This window comes from Portunus trituberculatus, chromosome 5 (genome assembly GCF_017591435.1).
Source record: "Portunus trituberculatus isolate SZX2019 chromosome 5, ASM1759143v1, whole genome shotgun sequence".
In the NCBI taxonomy this organism is placed as follows: Eukaryota; Metazoa; Arthropoda; class Malacostraca; order Decapoda; family Portunidae; genus Portunus; species Portunus trituberculatus.
The window spans coordinates 7625275-7642295 of NC_059259.1; the positions used below are offsets into that span (position 1 = coordinate 7625275).

At 40.9% G+C, this 17021-nt stretch overlaps 1 pseudogene; it reads right to left on the reverse strand.

Annotated features, from left to right (window-relative positions):
- LOC123514920 overlaps positions 1-17021 on the reverse strand; it is a 205384-nt pseudogene that overhangs the window by 19649 nt on the left and 168714 nt on the right.

The window sequence follows — 17021 nt, forward strand, 5'->3', positions numbered from 1 at the left end:
CGACCACTACCTCCTTGCCATGCGCAGGTCGAAATAATCTGGCAGGCGTCTTCCAACATAGTGAAAGATGTACAGTCTGCTGTCCAAGGTTGTCTGGATTCATCACGTAGATGTCTAGCTGAGAAACGGTCTTTCACATTCATCATCTTGAACCACTCACTCATTGTCTGGGTGAGAATGATGGTGCCTTCGCTGATGCCCAATGAATCCTTGAAGGTCTTTAAGGCAGCGACAGTCTTGTCATTGAACACCTGACATATTAAGGGTACGCTCTGGCCTTGAAGGCGTTTTGGGAAAACAGCGGTGTGCGTCAGCTTGGTTAAGTGAATAGGAGTAGCTCGGTCGATCTCATAAAGCTTCCGAATATCACTCCAGTAAGCTTTGTATTCATTGCCATGTACAACAAATGAGTGTGTCTGGCCATCAACAGTAATCCAGTTGTTACGAACATTTTTGAAGATGTGCACATAGTCGTACACTAAGAACATAGATTGCTCTTGAATGGATAGCACTTGACAACTTCCAGGTCCTCAAAGTTTCGAATAAAGCCCTAAAATAAAATTTGAAAATATATATGTCAATTTAAAAAAAATCAGGCATGAAGTCTCTCAGACTCAAGTTAAAAACCCCGAGGTCGTGATGTTCCAGTCCTTGTTTATGAGTCTATGGTTTACCTATTTTACCTACTTGTATATTACAGGGTTTACGTGAGGCTCATAGTGATCTGTCTCCATATCTATTTTTATCCAACTTTTCCTTATATTTGTGCACACTTTCTGCTGTAATAATCTTTTCACTCAATCCAGAACTCAAAACAAGAAAAGTAAATGAAAATATCAAAACAAAAAGGATTACAAAAATTGAGAGCAGAACACACCCCAGCGTGCCATAGCTAATGTAGTAGGCAAGGATCCTGCCGTGTCTGAGGGAGGGCTCGGGGGGTGACCAGGTGACCCTCAGGCTGGTGGAGGAGGCCGCCCGCACCTCCACTTCTGTAGGAGGCCCACCTGGTGCTTCAGCCTCTGTTGTCACCTGCAGAGGCTGTGAAGGAGAAGGAAAAATGAGTTGCTGTACTCTTAGTTACACACCAGCTAACACTCACTCACCACTCACTCTCTCACTCACCACTCACTCACTCACTCACTCACCACACTCCAGGAACACAATATTGTCTGGGAGTCTTGGGTGTGTTTTAGAAGGTGGTCAGTGTAACATATGTGGCTAAAACTAAGGTATATTTAGCCTAAAACCTGCTATTCTCTCTCTTTCTCTCTCACCTCAGAGGGCTTGGAGGGGCCCATTGCATTGTGGGCATGAAGGGTGAACAAGTACTGTGTGGCTGGGGTGAGGCCTTCCACCGCTGCCTCTGTCTCCTCCCCCCTCACCGCCACCTCCTGCGTGCCCTCTCCTGTGCCGGACTGCTGTGGCGTGTTCTGCTGGACCTGCTGTGGTGCCTGCTGCTGCTGCTGACTCTGCTGCTGCCAGTCTAAAGGAAGGTAAAATGAGGATTATTGTCATTATCAAGTCTGTGTGTGTGTGCGCATTCACAGTCGCCTGCTGGTCATTTAGCCATGTAGTCTGCCTTCCCCATTACAGAGCAGGCTCAGAGCTCATACTGACCGATCTTTGGGTAGGACTGAGACCACACCCCACCGCACACACTGGGGCAGCAAGGCCACAACCCCTCAACTTTTTTTTTTTTTCATGTAAGAGGGGAAACAGGCAAAAGCCAACAACAAAAAAGGTCTACTTAAATGCCAGTTCCCTTACAGATGAACAGAGTTAGCCAAAGGACAGGGACACATATCCTCCCTCTTAAAAGGAGTCAAGTCATAGGAAGATGGAAATACAGAAGCAGGCAGCGAGTTCCAGTTTACATCCGATACCTACCTACTTGCTGCTGGGTACATATTAAGAGACTCGCAGATTTGCCTCGCTGCCTCACTGCGTCCGGGACTCAAACTTGGGCCTTCTCGGTTGAGTTGAGTATGCTATCCACTACACTAGCTATATATGCGGTGTGCGTGTGTGTGTGTGTGTACTTACCTCCCAGACGTGTGAACTTCAGTGTATACTTGGTGATGGGGGAGTTGCCGTCCTGGGGCGCTTCCCATGCCAGCCTGACGGAGCGCGAGGTCTTCTCCAACACGTGCAGGGAGCGGGGCAGGTCCGGCGGCTCTGCGGGGGTGAAAGAGTCAGTGCTTCTACAGCAGAAAAATTTCACTCCGTATATCAATTGCCAGATTTCCTTAGATATCTTTAAGCTGAAGATTAGATTTCCTTATTATTTCCTTTAACGTGGAATTTTGTTCCCTCCTTATCAATATGTGTGTGTGTGTGTGTGTAATTGATGCCTAAAATCATTGATTTTAGGTTCTGAAAAATGCTTCTTTTTTCATGTGGATACTCTAAATTTGAAGTGAAGGTTTAAGGTTGTATGAGAGAGAGAGAGAGAGAGAGAGAGAGAGAGAGAGAGAGAGAGAGAGAGAGAGAGAGAGTATTATCATTATTGTTATCATATTTTCCCGATGTAAACGAATGGCTGGCTTGCTTCAGTTAAAGCCTATAGGAAACACAGAAGCAGGTAGAGAGTTAATGAGTGTACTCGAGAAAACAGTGAAAGATTGAGAATACTGGTTAACTCTTGCAGTCAACCCGGTAATAAGACCCCAAACACCCACACTCATGGACACCCTGGCACCCAGCACACACTTGCCACCAGCCATCCATGCCAGCTTGTTAATATCTGCATGTGTGTGTGAAGAGATAGACTGATAGATAGATAAGCAGGTAACTTGATTGGTAGATACATAGATAAAACACAGATTGATGGTTTGGAAGGTAGATAAATTTGATAGATAAGACGATAGATAAATGAGAAAATGTATATATTCCTTTATTTATTACCAGCTCACTCTGGTATACATTTTTGACTAAAACACACACGTATCAAGTTAAGACGATATAGAAATAGAAAAAAAAAATCATAATCTGCCAAGCCTTTCAGATATTCCATTTTTTCTTTCTTTTCACGTGGGAGATGCAAACACTCGCTATAAAACTAGAAACAATTTAATATTTAATGCTTCGCCAAATCACCATAGCTGGACACGATAAAGAAGAGAAAGACAAGTAACCAATAAATTGATATGTGAAATTTGTATAAGTATAGTATCTCATTAATAGCAGATGTACGTATCAATACAGATAACTATTTATCATACATATTTGTAGTACCGTTCAGACACTGCAAGTGACTGCCATCACAGACACACAGACCGACAGTGGTGGTGGTGGTGGTGGAAAGTAGGGATGGGCAGAGTACGGCTTTTCAGGTAATCGCGGGTACGGGTACCCGTCTCAGACTACCCGCGCTACCCGGTTCCACTACCCGGGTAGCTACCCGGTATCCATCAGGCACGCTTACCCGCCAGCGCGCGGTGGTCTCGGGGCGCAAGGTGAATGAGTAGTACCAACGCGCTACCCGGGTAGCTGCCTGGTAACCATCAAAACGCTTACCCGGCATCCAGCGCTCAGTGATCCCGGCTCCTGGGATTAATGTCGAGACGATTACCAAGATTATAAACCAGACACACACACACACACGCATATATATATATATATATATATATATATATATATATATATATATATATATATATATATATATATATATATATATATATATATATATATATATATATATATATATATATATATATATATATATATATATATATATATATATATATATATATATATATATATATATATATATATATATATATATATATATATATATATATATATATATATATATATATATATATATATATATATATATATATATATATATATATATATATATATATATATATATATATATATATATATATATATATATATATATATATATATATATATATATATATATATATATATATATATATATATATATATATATATATATATATATATATATATATATATATATATATATATATATATATATATATATATATATATATATATATATATATATATATATATATATATATATATATATATATATATATATATATATATATATATATATATATATATATATATATATATATATATATATATATATATATATATATATATATATATATATATATATATATATATATATATATATATATATATATATATATATATATATATATATATATATATATATATATATATATATATATATATATATATATATATATATATATATATATATATATATATATATATATATATATATATATATATATATATATATATATATATATATATATATATATATATATATATATATATATATATATATATATATATATATATATATATATATATATATATATATATATATATATATATATATATATATATATATATATATATATATATATATATATATATATATATATATATATATATATATATATATATATATATATATATATATATATATATATCGTTATCATCATATTTTATTAATAATAAGACTTTGGTACTCATTGTGTACTCGAAGACAAGACTGCTTACCGGTGAGCAATACCCGACATTATGTTTTACCCGGGTACCCGTCTAGATACTCACTACGCAGTACAGCATGAACGATATTTTTCTAATCATTATCTCCATATTTCATTAATGATCGCACATCGGTAAACATTATCCATACTCTAAAAGTCTAGACATTAAATATTTTCACCGTAATCGCACACATCTGTACTCTCTACACCAGAATGGGTGCCTAATAATATTATAAGAAATACCCGTGAAAATTACCCGACAACCTTCGTTCATCCCGGGTACCCGTCTCGATACTCAGTACTCTACTACCCGGGTAGCTACCCGGGTACCCGCCCGTCCCTGGTGGAAAGTGAATTTGAAAGTGTTCAGTCTTACCACACACCCGGACACGCCAACACACAACCATACATACTCCAAAACACTCTTAAACACACGCAGAAGTAAGCTAAACACATACACACACACAAAATGAGGTCGTCTGACTAGCAGACAACCGTGGTGAATTACACACACAAGTGAGGAGTGTTGCCATATTCCAGCAGTGCAAGCCAACTCAACATTACTACCTTCACCACGTCCCTCCACAGTGCCTTACGTTCACTTACTTACGTTCAGAATGGAGCCACTAGTGTAGCATTTCATATCCCGTGGTCAAACACTCCTGATACTGCAGGTAATTATTACGGTGAAGCAATAATGGAAACATATGGTGACGGCTGTTCCACTGTGGCTGCCTCCCTACCCCGCGCCCTGTGGGTCCCCGGCAGCCAGCTCAAGCTTGCGGGTTCCAAAACTTTTCCCATAAATTTTCTAGCGATAATATAACGCTTCCATGGTGTGTTTTTATGGTTTCTGTAAATATTTCGTTGTGTTTGAAGTGTGTTCCGCGCATTTGTTCGGTAAATATGTGGAGTTTAGTGGTTTTATGGCGATGTACGTGCCTTTCAAAGGTCAAAATTTACCATTTGCCATTAGGCATTTTTTATTTCAATCTGTTACTGAACCTTAATGGTAACAAAGAATCGTTCATGTTTTTCTAAGAGTGAAATCAACCCATTGAATCAAATAGGTGGAGTTTGGAATGTTGTTTATTCCAGTTAAACGTATATTTTATATTTCATATATGATTTGTTTACGCTTCTGTTTCAAGGTCTAACTTATTGTAGAATGTCTTAAAAGATAACTCAGACTCTAACAATGTGTTAAAATACTCGCGAAATGAAAATGGCTGGACTTTACAAGAGTTTTCAATGAGTTTATATTTTAATGCTTTTGTTTAATATAAATATTGTTTCATTCGTTCACTTCTGGTTCCAGGTAAGTGTTGAATGCTTGAGAAGGGCGTTCATATTGTCTAATATTTTTCGAAATAATATAAAGTCGAAATGGCTGGACATTTCAGGAGTTTTACAAGTGAAAATATTTCTTATACTCATAACATACTTAATTTACATTATTCTTTCAAACTATTTGAGCAGGAGATGTTTTGATGTTGTGGATATTAGTTAAAGTAACTATCAAGTCATAAAACAACAGGCATTCGGCCGTGGCTTCGTTTTTTCTATAGGTCATTTTCAAAATTATTTACGTAATAGCCGAGTCACCCCTGTTCCCGCGCATTCTGATGACGTCACAACCAAGGTGGGGACTCATCATAGCCGCTCCCCCAGGCAGGCGTCTCTCTTCCAAACCCCCCAGTTCGTTTGTATTTTGCCTAATATCTAGTGATTTCTATGTGTTTCCGTGTGTTTCTTCGTTCAAATGTGTAGATCGAAGCAGTGAAAGAAAGAAATAAAAGTGAGAAATAAAGGAAGATGAAGAGAAAGAAGAGGAAGGAGCAGCTAAACCACAAAACTTAACTCTCCCTCCACTTCCTCATTATTCTGCATAATATCTAGTGTTTTCTAGGTGTTTTTACGTGTTTCTAGGCTCAGGCATGTAGATGGAAGCAATAGAAGGAAGAAAGAAGAAACAAAGGAGAAAGGGAGATAGAGGAAGCTGAGCCGCAATATTTAGCTAAGTTTCCCTTGTTATCTTGCCGTTCTTTATAATGCATTTTGGTGTTTTTTGGGTATAAATGGCGTAATTTAAGTGTATTTGGTAGTGTTGCAGGATGCTTTGGATGTTATAAGTGTGCTTTGGGTGCATTTTTTGTGTTTTCAGTGTGTTACATGGTTTAAGGTATATTTTACGTACCTTGAGAGTGGTGTGGAGGTGTGTTTGAGTATTTGAGTGTTTTGAGTATGTTTAAGGGCATTTTGAGGAGTTATATGGTGTTTTGAGTATGTTTTTGCTAAATTTTGAGTGTTTTAAGTGGTTTGGGTGTAAGTGGGGGGTGTTTTATGGTGTGGGGGTGCTACTGGTGTATACTGCGTGTTTCTTGTGAGTCCTAAGCGTGTTTGTTGGTATTCTGAGGTGTTGAATGGTATTTTGAGTTTGTTTTGAGTGTTCTAAGTGTTTTGTGTGTGTTTGGGTATGTGGAAGCGGTGTTCTGGATGTGTTTGGGCGCATGTGTGGATCTTCATGAATGTGTTATTATTATGATGGGTTTATTGTACACAAGTGTATATATACATAAATATATACATTCATACATACGTACATTGATATTTCTTTTCAATAATTCCCTCACAAATTCGGATTTCCTTAGATTTCTCTTTATTTCTATATTTCCTTCAAAATTTCTTTCTGTAACGCAAATTTCCTTGAAAAATGGAAACACTGGCTGGCTGACGAGGGAGGAGAGACGAGGAATGCCAAACAGAAACAGTCACTTTGATCTTACAGGAAGGAAAAGAAGAAGTAAAAGTAGTAATAGTAATAGTGATAGTCTTAGAGGAAGGAAAAGAAGTAAGAGTAGTGGTAGTAGTAGTAATGGTGATAGTCTTAGGGATAGAAAAGGAGAAGTGAGAGTAGTAGTAGTAGTAGTAGTAATGGTGATAGTCTTAGGGGATAGAAAAGTAGTAGTAGTAGTAGTAGTAGTAGTAGTAGTAGTAGTAGTAATGGTGCCTTAGAGGATAAAAAAAGAAGTGAGAGTAGTAGTAATGGTGAGGAATAGTTGTGAATTTGTTTTGATGGATAGAAAGAGATGAAGAAGGTAGAAATGCATATGTAAGAAAGAAAAATATGAGAAAATATAAAAGACGAATATTAATAATAGTAATAATAAAATAATAACTGTGAAAGGAAGAGAATAAAGGTGAGAAAGGAAGACGTGGATGACAAGAAAAGGAAGAAATGAATAAAAGAAAGAAAACAGCGACAAGAACAACAAAATATTAAGGACGTATTCTAATAATGATAATAATAAAATAATAACAATAACACAGTGGAAGGAAGGAAACAAAATAATAAAAGAAGACATGGATAACAAAAAAAAAAAAAATGAATAAGAGAAAGAAAACAAAAACAACAATAAAAATAAATAATAAGTGTGGAAGGAATGAAAGTGAGAAAGGAAGACATAGATAACAAAAAAAACGGAGAAAGAGAAAACAACAACAACTACTACTACTACTACTACTACTACTACTACACTCACCCTGAACCAGCAGCGTAACAGTGTTGGAGGCGTGGCCGTGTTGGTTCTCCGCCGTGCACACGTAATGCCCACCGTCCTCCCGCATCACACCTGTCACCACCAGCTCCAACACCCGCTCGTGCTCGCCGCCCACGCCCACGCCCACACTGCTCTCCCGCACCTCATACCTGGGAGAATTGGTAAATTTTTAAACATTTTCATCAACAATATAAAAAGAATTGCTACGGGTATGTATAGGTTCAACTTAGAATTAAAAGCTCTATAAGATGAGAAAGGTATCAAAAGCCATGGTGGTGGTATACCGGAGAATTGTGGTGTTATGGCTGCTACTGTTACTACTACTACTACTACTACTACTACCACTGATATATCTACGTAAGGACAACAATAATAATAATAATAATAATAATAATAATAATAATAATAATAATAATAAGAAGAAGAAGAAGAATGATACTACTCTAATTATTACTATTATTACAACAACAATAACTACTACTATTACTATTTCTATTACCATATTACTTCTACCACCGATGTATCAAACGACAACAATATTAATAATAACAAGAATGATACTACTACTATTACTACTCCGGTACTACTACTACTACTACTACTAATAATAATAATAATAACAACAATAACAATAATAAACACCATTTATAAACGTCAAATCAAAGAATATGTATATTTTAAGGCAAACTCCAGTAAATCACCCAACCTATAGGAATCTTTCGGCGTAATGCGAGTGCCGTCTTTGAGCCAGGATAGTGTCATTGGCTGGTCTCCTGTGATGGGGCAGCGAAGGACAGCGTGGCCCCCTGTCCCTACACTGACGTTGGTGTTCCGTACTGTGAATCTAGGTGGCGCTGGCAGGTTGAAAGAGAGAAGGAGAGGAAGGAAAAGGATTAGAGTTAGTATTTGTTAGTATTGCAATAATTCTAAGTGGTTTCTGGATGCTGGGAGTTGTTATATAGGAGGGAAGGATGTAAAAATGTGTTGTTAATTAATCTAGATGGCGCTGGCGGGTTGAAAGAGAGAATGAGAGGAAGGAAAGGCATTAGTGTTAGTATCTGTTAGTATTTCAATAGTTCAAAATGGTTCAAGGATGCTGAAAGTTATTAGTTAGGAGGGAAGGATGTATAAATGCGTTGTTAGTTAATCTGAGTGCCGCTGGTGGGTTAAGAGAGGGAAAAAGGGAGGAAGGAAAAGAATTTGTTTTAGTATTTATTAGTATTTCAATAGTTCTAAGTGGTTTACGAATGCTGGGAGTTATCATATAAGAAGGAAAGATGTAAAAATGCGTTGTTAGTTAATCTACATGGCGCTGGTGGGTTAAAAGAGAGAGAAATGAAGGAAAGATATTTGTGTTAATATTTGTTAGTATTTAAATAGTCTGAAGAGGTTTAAGAGTGCTGGGAATGGTTAGATAGAAGGAAAGATGTAAAAATGTGTAGTTAATTAATGTAAGTGGTGGTAAAGAGGAAATAGAGATATAGAGGAAGAAAAGGTATATATTTCAGTAGTTTCTAGTTATTTAGCGATGTTAGAATCCGGAGATATATCAAGAGGCAAGTTAACACACACACAGACACAGAAATTATAGGAGAAAAACATGAAGAAGTTATTACAGACATTGAGACAAATTTAACAATGTTAGAATTTATAGGAAAGAAATAAAGAGAGACAAGTTATTACAGAAACAGAAATTTAGAGATGCTACAAGTTATACGAGAGAAATATAGAGACAAGTTACTATAGACACACAAATAGGTAAACAAAGTAAATAGAAACCATCCTAACCTAACCTAACCTAATGGATCACACCACTATCACACCATTAACTCTTCAACTCACCATTAGCTTTACCAGTTTGTTCTTATAATTAATCAACTCAGCATTACGTATCAGTCAGCTTCACCAATTTGCTCTTATAACTAATCAACTCACCATTAACAGTAAGCTTCACCACCTTGCTCTGGCCCGCACCTATGCCATTGGTAGCTTCACACAGGTACCGCCCCTCTGCCTCCTTGGTCACGTGACTCAGCACCAGCGTTCCATTGGCCAGCTGCTGCACGCCACTCCCGCCAATCAGGTCCCGGTACCGCCCTGATACTGGCCCTAGGAATGGGGTGGGCGTGGGTTTTAGGTCTCTCTCTCTCTCTCTCTCTCTCTCTCTCTCTCTCTCTCTCTCTCTCTCTCTCTCTCTCTCTCTCTCTCTCTCTCTCTCTCTCTCTCTCTCTCTCTCTCTCTCTCTCTCTCTTCGAGGTGCAAAAACTCTTAGGAAAACACAACCCACATTTCATTTCGTATAAGGAAAGTGACCCGTCTTTTCTCCGTACAATGTTGATATATTACATCTTAACCCCTTCAGTACTGAGACACATTACTGACATTAGAAAGGGTCTATGGAGGTCAGAAGATTAATGGCCACAGTCTTCACTATTTTAAGCCCTTCAATACTAGGGCACATTTTTACCTTGAGCTTTGGGTACGATTAGATAATTTTATTGAGATTAAGAAGGGTCTATGGAGGTCAGAAGATTAATGGCCACAGTCTTTACTATTTTAAGCCTTCAATACTAGGGCACATTTTTACTTAGTATAAATTAAACTAATCTAATCTCACCATTACTGCTTCAAAAAGATAACATTTCCTCTAGTACAAATCAACAAACAAGACGATGCAACACTAAAAACGAAAGAAAAGTCACGTTTACAAAATATAGATAGTAAAACCACTGCCCATACACTGACCTTATCTTTATATCCTCCCTATTACTCCCATATAGACAACATTCAACATTCCATTCAGTACCACGACACGTTTCCATATTCATTCTGGTGACTATTTGGTGATTTTATACAGCTTCAAAAACTCATGCTGGGATTGAAATAGTGAATAGATTGATCATTAATCTTCTGACCTCCATAGACCCTTCCTAATGTCAGTAAAATGGTTTAATCGTACACAAATTTAAAGGTAAAAATGTGTCTCAGTACATTTCTTATGCAAGAGAAAGCCGGCCAAGGGCAACAAAAGGTTAAAAAAGAGGCTCACTTGATTGTCAGTTCCCTTAACCCCTTCAGTGCCATGACGCGTTTCCATATTAATTCTGGTGACTATTTGGCGATTTCATCCAGCTTCATATACTTACGTGGGGATTAAAGTAGTGAAGACTCTGGCCATTAATCCTCTGAACCTCCATAGACCCTTCCTAATGTCAATAAAATCGTCTAATCACACCCAAAACTCATGGTAAAAACGCGTCCCAGTATTTTTTTTTCAATGCAAGGGAGTCCGACCAAGGGGGAAAAAAAGGCATACTCGATTGCCAGTTCCCTTAACCCCTCCAATAATAAGAGGCATTTTTACCATGATTTTTGTGTACGATTATACCATTTTATTGACATTAGGAAAAGTCTATGGAGGTTGGAAGATTAATGGCGACAGTCTTCACTATTGTAATCCCCACATAAGTTTCTGAAGCTGTATAAAATCACCAAATAGTAACCAGAATGAATATGAAAACGCGGCACGGTACTGAAGGGGTTAAAAAACTAAAGAGAATGAGGTTATTGTCTCACCATGCGCCTCTTTCTCCACACAACCCTGGGCGGCGGGAATCCCTCAGTTTTACAGTGGATAACAGCATCGCCACCTCTCTCCACGCTCTGGTCCATTGGTTCAGATACCCAGCGTGGCGGAACTGCAGGGAGAAGAGAGCAAGTTAGGACATTTCCCCCTCAAAGTCTCTCATTTTCTATGGAGCTTGGCGTAATAGAGCACGTTGAATGGTCGAAGTAGTGAGTCTTGGTCCTTACTGACGTGGTTGTATGGGTGGAATTTGGTTGAGAAGGGTTTAGGTTAGTTAGTGTTGAAATCCTTCGTTTTCTATAATGGCATGAAGTTTTAGTGGAATTGTGGGGTATATATGTAATTTTCTCGTGTTTTTTTTCCACTTGAATGATAAAAAATAAATTATATATAAAATTTTCCACCATTCTTCTCAACGTAATGATAGAAAATAAGAATTAGTAAAAATATCTCGTTTTTTTTCTAATTTTCACCTGAAGAATCTGAAAAAAAAATTATACAAAATGAAAGTGCAAATTCTGAATGGTGAGTTATTTACATATGGTGCCTTTGTTGTTGTGGTGATGCATCCAAGGCTGTGTGTGTGTGTGTGTGTGTGTGTGTGTGTGTGTGTGTGTGTGTGTGTGTGTGTGACATTGAACAGGGAAGCAACACACACAGAGTTAATTTTGGTGTGTGTGTGTGTGTGTGTGTGTGTGTGTGTGTGTGTGTGTGTGTGGTGATGAGGTGATGTGTACACTGCTGATGATAATGATACTCACGATAATGGTGTAAGTGGTGATGAGTGATGGTGCTAGAAATGATGATGTTGATGGTGCTTATTTAGAGTGATAGTGATAGTGACATGAGTGATGGTGAGATAGTGAGTGGTGGTGGTGGTGGTGGTGGTGGTGGTGATGGTGATGGTGATGGTGACAGTGACGGTGCGGTGCCTGCTGAGCGTGGTGCTGGTGCGGTGCGAGTCTACGGTGCTGCTGCTGCCCTGACCCCTGCGTGACCTAACCCCGCACGGCACTCACTGACCTTACTCTGCTGTGACCTTGTCGCAGCATTCATTAACCCTTTTTCCCTTCCCTCTGAGTGCTGTGGGGTGGGTGACGCAGGGGTGCGGGGGGGTGGCGGGGTGACGGGTGAACCAGTGTGGCGTGAAGGGACCGCTGGACAGCTGGACAAGCCGCGAGGGCCACAGCCACAGCCACAGCAGCGGCCAGAGTGTGAGCAGCGCCACGCACCACAGCCCGCACCTCACCTGCCACTGTGGTGGGGGGTGGGGGAAGTGAGGCAGTGGGGGTTGGGGGGTCTGCCGTGAGGGTGAGGTGCGGGCTCGGCTGCGTGGGGTGCGGTGCGGTGCGGTGCGGTGCGGTGTGGCGGAGCAGCCGGTGCAGAGGACAAGCAACTACTGTGTACGGTGCAGTGCGGCGGCGCCTCTACCACTACTGCACCATGCTGGGCGGGGCGGGCGGGGCGGGGCGGCCCGGGACGGGGCTACATTACCGCTGACGGCGAGGGCGGCGGTGTGGGTGGCCATGCGGGCGGCGTTGGTGGCCTGGCAGGTATAGTTGCCGGCATGGGCGGCCTGCAGGCGTGGAATCACCAACCCACTCGAGTATTTATCCAACATCCGCACCTCCAGACCCAGCCTGGCCAGCGTGGGGTGCCGTGGGCGTGGTGAGAGGAGGAGAGGGTCTGGCCGTCTTTGAGCCAGGTGATGGACACCGGCAGGTCCACCTGCTCCAGCACGCAGCTCACCTGCACCCTGATGCCCTCCGCAGCATTCTTCCTGAAGTCGAAGGGCGCTATCCTGGGCGGGACTGGAAGGAAGAAGCGGTTAGCGGGGAGGGAAGGGAAGGGAACACTTTACCATTCACAAAGATGGCCGCTGTTTGCTGGTCGGACGCCGCGCGGTTGCTGGCCCGGCACGTGTAGTTCCCAGCGTGGTGAGGAAGCACGTGGGCGATCCCCAGGTGGCTGTTGAAGTCCCCCCAGGTGTGCTGGCTGACCTGGGGACGACCCTCCAGCCGCACCCCGTCCTTGTACCAGGTAATGGACAGCGGCAGGTCCCCCTCCGTGACCACACAGGTGAGGGTGAGGCGGTTGCCTTCTGACAGGTGGTGGTCCTGACTGAAGGGGAGGATACGAGGCGGCACTGTGCCAGCCTCACGTCAGCGGTGCCACACACACACACACACACACACACACACACACACACACACACACACACATTTATTCTTTATGCAAGAGAGGAAGGGCAACAAGGGCAACAAAAAATAAATAAACAAAAGGCCCACCTGATTACCAGTTCCCTAAAAGTCATACAGTTGGCCAAAAGTTTGGAACAAATGTCTTGAAACAAATAGAGACCCAGTACTCAGAGACGTTTTGCTCCTTCACCACAACCAGTTTCAAGGCCACAGAGATGACTAGCGGGGTTCCCAAGAGGGTTTGTCCTGTTGATAATAATTAAACCTTATTAATCTGTCACCAGAACCATAAAAGCACCTTCAGAAATCCGTGTCACTTCAACCAGAGCCTTCTGAATGTGGTGGAGGGGCGTGGCAGTGATTTATAATACCTTCCTTCATTAATGGTGACAGCAAGTTGTTAAGGATTTAATAATGGTGAAAGCAGGTTATTGAAGATTAAGTAATGGTGACAGCAGGTTATTGGGAATTTAGTAATGGTGACAGCAGGTTGGTAAAAATTTATCTTCAGAACCCCGTGTCACTTCAACCAGGGCCTTCTGAATGTGGTGGAGACGCGTGGCAGTGTTTCATAATACCTTCCTTCGTGGCAAGACCGCAAGAGACAGAAATAGGAAAACAATAATGAGAAATATGAAAGAGGAAAAATAATAAGACAAGAAGCAGGAAAGCACAAAAACAGATCGATGGATGGAGGAGAACAAGACAAATATAAAGAAGCAGACACAGGAAATAAGAAGAATAAGATGAAAAACAAAAAATAGACTAATACAAAACACACACACACACACACACACACACACACACACACACACACACACACACACAGGAATACATTTAAAAGGTAAGAAAAGAGATGGTTACAGTAATGTGTTTCACTGTTTGATCTGTTTGATCTGCTGCAGTCTCTGACGAGACAGCCAGACGTTACCCTACGGAACGAGCTCAGAGCTCATTATTTCCGATCTTCGGATAGGCCTGAGACCAGGCACACACCACACACCGGGACAACAAGGTCACAACTCCTCGATTTACATCCCGTACCTACTCACTGCTAGGTGAACACCACCTACACGTGAAAGGAGACACACCCAAATATCTCCACCCGGCCGGGGAATCGAACCCCGGTCCTCTGGCTTGTGAAGCCAGCGCTCTAACCACTGAGCTACCGTGTGTGTGTGTGTGTGTGTGTGTGTGTGTGTGTGTGTGTGTGTGTGTGTGTGTGTGTGTGTGTGTGTGTGTGTGTGTGTGTTGTTTGAAGTGGTAATCTCTACAGGAGAAGAAAGGGAGAGGCGCAGAGAGAGAGAGAGAGAGAGAGAGGCTCTTCCACTGAGATGAGCTCTTTAGTTCAAGTTATGTGTGTGTGTGTTGTGTGTGTGTTGTTTGAAGTGGTAATGTCTCTGAAATGAGCTCTTTAGTTCAAGTTGAATACTCTCTCTCTCTCTCTCTCTCTCTCTCTCTCTCTCTCTCTCTCTCTCTCTCTCTCTCTCTCTTCTCTCTCTCTCTCTCTCTCTCTCTCTCTCTCTCTCTCTCTCTCTCTCTCTCTTCCTTCATTTTTGCTTCATATTTTTCATTTTCTCTCTCCCTTTCTGCATTCACTTCTGTTTTTACTTCTATACCTCGCATCCATTACTCTCTCTCTCTCTCTCTCTCTCTCTCTCTCTCTCTCTCTCTCTCTCTCTCTCTCTCTCTCTCTGATTCTCTCTCTCTATCTCTCTCTCTTTCTTTCCTGTCTATCATTTTCTACATTTCTTTCTACTCTTATTCTTTTTCCCATCTTTTCCTTCTTCTCTTCCCTTCCTCCCCTTTCCCTTTTTATGTCCTGCTTCTCTCCCTTCCCATCTTTCTTTATTTCTTCATTCTTCTTCACACATTTTTTCTTTCCTCCTTCCTTCCTCCCTTCCTTCCTTCCTTCCTTCATTCCTTCCTCTCTCCATATTTTCTTTTATTGCTTCCATCACCTATTCGTCATCTCTCTCTCTCTCTCTCTCTCTCTCTCTCTCTCTCTCTCTCTCTCTCTCTCTCTCTCTCTCTCTCGTCAACACCTTCGCTTAAATGTGTTCCCTGCATCTTATTCTTCTCTTTCTTCCTTATTTATTCCCTTCTTTCTCGTTCTTCCCTCTTTCTTCCCTCCCATTTGGTATGCTTCTATCTTCACTCGTCTTTCCTCTTCCTCGTTTTATCTCCCTTCCTCTCCCATTTCGCGCTGTTTGTCTCTTCTTCTCCGTTTATCTTTCCTTCTCCTTCTCCTCTATTTTCCTCTCTCTCTCTTTTCCTTCTCATCTGTTTTCCTCTTCTTCGTCATTGTATTTGTATTTTTTTATTGTTTATTATAGTCCTTCATTTATTATATTCATTCTCTCCTTCTATTCCATTTTCTTCTTCTTCTTCTTCTTCTTTATTTCGTCATTGCCTCCCTCCCTTCTTCCTCTTTTTATCCTCCTCTCATCCCTTCCTCTCACCACATTCCTCTCGCAGCTTTAACCTCTCTCTCTCTCTCTCTCTCTCTCTCTCTCTCTCTCTCTCTCTCTCTCTCTCTCTCTCTCTCTCTCCATTTTTAACCCTATCATCCTTTTCCCGTCACAATACATCCATTTTTTCCCTCGCGTCTCCCTCTCCATCAACACTCCGTCACACTTACGTCACTCTTGTCCACCACTCTGAATCTTTACCCCCGTCTTCGTCAGCGCCTTCGTCAGCTTCACTATTCCCACCCCTGTGTCACCACCACCACCACTACCGCCACCTATAGCTCGAATCACCATTTTATCACTTTTTCAACACCATCACCATCTTGTATCGCCAACGCCTTCTTCACCGCTTTCGTCAGTGTACTTACCAAGGACCTTGACTTGAACGGACTGGCTGCTGCGTTCCCCGGTGTTGGTGGAGGCGGAGCAGAATAGCGCCCGTCATCACTTCCTTTCTGCACGTTTTTGACCACAAGGGAGCCGTTAGCGTGGACTACCTGCCGCACACTTAGAGGTAGCTGCTTTCCCTCTGTTGGAGTAAGAGTGGGTGGGTGAGTAAAGGTAGGTGAGTGAGTAAGTGGGTGGGTTGGTGAGGGAATAAGAGGTTAAGGTACTGAAATGTGCATGGGTGGATA